Consider the following 4567-nt stretch of genomic DNA (forward strand, 5'->3'; position numbering starts at 1 on the left):
CCTTCCTGTGGACTGATCCGTGTACTGAACTCATATCAGCATGCTGACCATACATATCAGCATGCTGGCCCTCCCGTGGACTGTCCGTGTACTGATCCGTGTACTGATCCGTGTTACTGAACTCATATCAGCATGCTGGCCCTTCCCGTGGACTGTCCGTGTACGATCCGTGGACTGACCGTGTACTGAACTCATATCAACTCAAGCCTGCTGAACCACCATATCAGCATGCTGGCCCTTCCCGTGGACTGTCCGTGTACTGATTTTGGACAACTGATGACCATGTCAGTACACATCAGCACGCTGGCCCTTCCTTTTGACTGATCTGTGTACTGAACTCATATCAGCATGCTGACCATACATATCAGCAATGCTGGCCCTTCCCGTGGACTGTCCGTGTACTGATTTTGGACAACTGATGCACCTTGTCAGTACACATATCCAGCATGCTGGCCCTTCCCGTGGACTGATCTGTGTACTGATCTGGACATAAGCTCGAGTTTTGATGGACTGGACTGTCCAAGTCAGTCTGATTGGTCCAAGTAGTACTTATGCTGGCTCGACATTCCATCATCCAACCAAGTGTTAACATTTTTTCCTTGGTATGATCGAGGCCAAGCGTATTGATGGGCAAGCGTACTGATGGGCAAGCGTACTGAAGGGATGAATTAACTCTTTTGGGTTTTAATGCTCCCGTCAGGATGCTTTTGGGCCGAGACTTTGCACTGCGGGCTGCATTTCATCGGCCAATCTGAAATATTAGGTTGAGAGTGAATTTCCACCAAGTAAAAATCTCGAACCTCTGACGGGATCTTCTATATACTTGAATTTTTTTGGGTTTTTTGGTTTTTAACGTTTTGGGGAGGAACATGTGATTGGAAAAGGGGAGGGTCGAATCTTAGAGACAAAGGGCTGAATCTCAGTGGATCGTGGCCAAGGCCCCTCTGCCACTTACATACCCCGTCGCGTATTTAAGTCGTCTGCAAAGGATTCTAACCCGCCTCGGTGGTAATTATAATTCAAGGCGGTCCGAACGCGCTTCCACCGAACGGACTTAGCCAACGACACGTGCCTTTGGGAGCCGAAGCTCCTACTGAGGGTCGGCAATCGGGCGGCGGGCGCATGCGTCGCTTCTAGTCCGTGGTCGTCCGTCAGTACACATATCAGCATGCTGACCACACATATCAGCATGCTGGCCCTTTCCCGTGGACTGTCCGTGTACTGAACTCAATCAGCATGCTGACCACACATATCAGCATGCTGGCCCTCCGTGGACTGTCCGTGTACTGATCCGTGTACTGAACTCATATCAGCATGCTGACCACACATATCACATGCTGGCCCTTCCCGTGGACTGATTCGTGTACTGATCCGTGTACTGATCCGTGTACTGACTCATATCAGCATGCTGACCACACATATCATCATGCTGGCCCTCCCGTGGACTGTCCGTGTACTGATCCGTGTACTGATCCGTGTACTGAACTCATATCAGCATGCTGACCACACATATCAGCATGCTGGCCCTTCCCGGGACTGCCGTGTACTGATCCGTGACTGATCCGTGTACTGAACTCATATCAGCATGCTGCCCACCATATCAGCATGCTGGCCCTATCCCGTGGACTGTCCGTGTACTGATTTTGGACAACTGCTTGCACCATGTCAGGACACATATCAGCACGCTGGCCCTTCCTGTGGACTGATCCGTTGTACTGAACTCATATCAGCAATGCTGACCATACATATCAGCATGCTGTCCCTTCCCGTGGACTGTCCGTGTACTGATCCGTGGACTGATCCGTGTACTGAACTCATATCAGCATGCTGGCCCTTCCCGTGGACTGTCCGTGTACTGATCCGTGGAACTGATCCGTGTACTGACTCAATCAATCATGCTGACACACATATCAGCATGCTGGCCCTTCCCGTGGACTGTCCGTGTACTGATTTTGGACAACTGATGCACCATGTCATACACATATCGCACGCTGTGCCCTTCCTGTGGACTGATCCGTGTACTGAACTCATATCAGCATGCTGACCATACATATCGCATGCTGGCCCTGTCCCGTGGACTGTCCGTGTACTGATTGGACAACTGATGCACCTTGTCAGTACACATATCAGCATGCTGGCCCGTCCCGTGGACTGATCTGTGTACTGATCTGGACATCTCGAGTTTTGATGGACTGGAACTGTCCAAGTCAGTCTGATTGGTCCAAGTAGTACTTATGCGGCTCGACATTCCATCATCCACCAAGTGTTAAACATTTTTTTCCTTGGTATGATCGAGGCCAAGCGTATTGATTGGGCATCGTACTGATGGGCAAGCGTACTGAGGGATGAATTACTCTTTTGGGTTTTAATGCTCCCGTCAGGATGCTTTTGGCGAGACTTGTGCACATGCGGGCTGCTTTCATCGGCCAATCTGAATATTAGGTTGAGAGTGAATTTCACCAAGTAAAAATCTCAACCTCTGACGGGATCTTCTTATATCTTGAATTTTTGGGTTTTTTGGTTTTTAACGTTTTGGGGAGGAACATGGATTGTAAAGGGGGAGGGTCGAATCTTGAGACAAAGGCTGAATCTCAGTGGATCGTGCAGCAAGGCCACTCTGCCACTTACAATAACCCCGTCGCGTATTTAATAAGAAGAGTCGTCTGCAAAGGATTTAACCTCCACTCGGTTGGTAATTATAATTCAAGGCGGTCCGACGGGCTCCACCGAACTGACTTAGCCCAACAACACGTGCCTTTGGGAGCCGAAGCCCTACTGAGGGTCGGCATCGGGCGGCGGGCCGATGCGTCGCTTCTAGTCCGTGGTCGTCCGTCAGTACACATCAGCATGCTGGCCTTCCTGTGGACTGTTCGGCGTGATTTTGGCCCCAGTGGGTCTGTCGTTTTTCAGTTACACCCACAGGAGTCCTTGCGCATCACACGCATGAGACGTCTCCTGTGCTGTCCGTTAGCAAACACAGGACTGTCCTGTTACTGATCCGTGTTACTGACTCAAATCGCATCTGACCCACATATCACAGCTGTCCCTTCTCCCGTGGACTGTCCGTGTTACTGATTTTGGACAACTGATGCACCAGTGTCAGTACACATCAGCATGCTGGCCCTTCCCATGGACTGATCCGTTACTGAACTCATATCAGCATGCTGACCACACATATCAGCATGCTGGCCCTTCCTGGACTGTCCGTGTACTGATCCGTGTATCTGATCCGTGTACTGAACTCATATCAGCATGCTGACCACACATATCAGCATGCTGGCCCTTCCCTGGACTGATTCGTGTACTGATCCGTGTACTGAACTCATATCAGCATGCTGACCAACACATATCAGCATGCTGGCCCTTCCCGTGGACTGTCCGTGTGCTGAACTCAAATCAGCATGCTGACCACACTATCATCATGCTGGCCCTTCCCGTGGACTGTCCGTGTACTGATCCGTGTACTGAACTCTATCAGCATGCTGACCACACATATCAGCATGTCTGGCCCTTCCCGTGACTGATTCGTGTACTGATCCGTGTACTGATCCGTGTACTGAACTCATATCAGCATGCTGACCACACACTATCAGCATGCTGGCCCTTCCCGTGGACTGTCCGTGTACTGATCCGTGTACTGATCCGTGTACTGAACTCATATCATCATGCTGACCACACATATCAGCATGCTGGCCCTTTCCGTGGACTGTCCGTGTACTGATCCGATACGTCGCTGATCCGTGTACTGAACTCATATCAGCATGCTGACCACACATATCAGCATGCTGGCCCTTCCCGTGGACTGTCCGTGTACTGATTTGGACAACTGATGCACCATGTCAGGACACATATCAGCACGCTGGCCCTCCTGTGGACTGATCCGTGTACTGAACTCATATCAGCATGCTGACCATAATATCAGCATGCTGGCCCTTCCCGTGGACGTCCGTGTTACTGATCCGGGTACTGATCCGTGTACTGAACTCATATCAGCATGCTGGCCCTTCCCGTGGACTGTCCGTGTACTGATCCGTGGACTGATCCGTGTACTGAACTCATATCAGCATGCTGACCACACATATCAGCATGCTGGCCCTTCCCGTGGACTGTCCGTGTACTGATTTTGGACACTGATGCCCATGTCAGTACACATATCAGCACGCTGGCCCTTCCTGTGGACTGATCCGTGTACTGAACTCATATCAGCATGCTGACCATACATATCAGCATGCTGGCCCTTCCCGTGGACTGTCCGTGTACTGATTTTGGACAACTGATGCACCTTGTCAGTACACATATCAACATGCTGGCCCTTCCCGTGGACTGATCTGTGTACTGATCTGGACATAAGCTCGAGTTTTGATGGACTGGACTGTCCAAGTCAGTCTGATTGGTCCAAGTAGTACTTATGCTGCTCGACATTCATCATCCACCAAAGTGTTACATTTTTTCCTTGGTATGATCGAGGCCAAGCGTATTGATGGGCAAGCGTACTGATGGGCAAGCGTACTGAAGGGATGAATTAACTCTTTTGGGTTTTAATGCTCCCGTCAGGATGCTTTTGGCC

The sequence above is a fragment of the Brassica napus genome, unplaced genomic scaffold (genome assembly GCF_020379485.1).
Source record: "Brassica napus cultivar Da-Ae unplaced genomic scaffold, Da-Ae ScsIHWf_1093;HRSCAF=1557, whole genome shotgun sequence".
NCBI classification, from domain to species: domain Eukaryota; kingdom Viridiplantae; phylum Streptophyta; class Magnoliopsida; order Brassicales; family Brassicaceae; genus Brassica; species Brassica napus.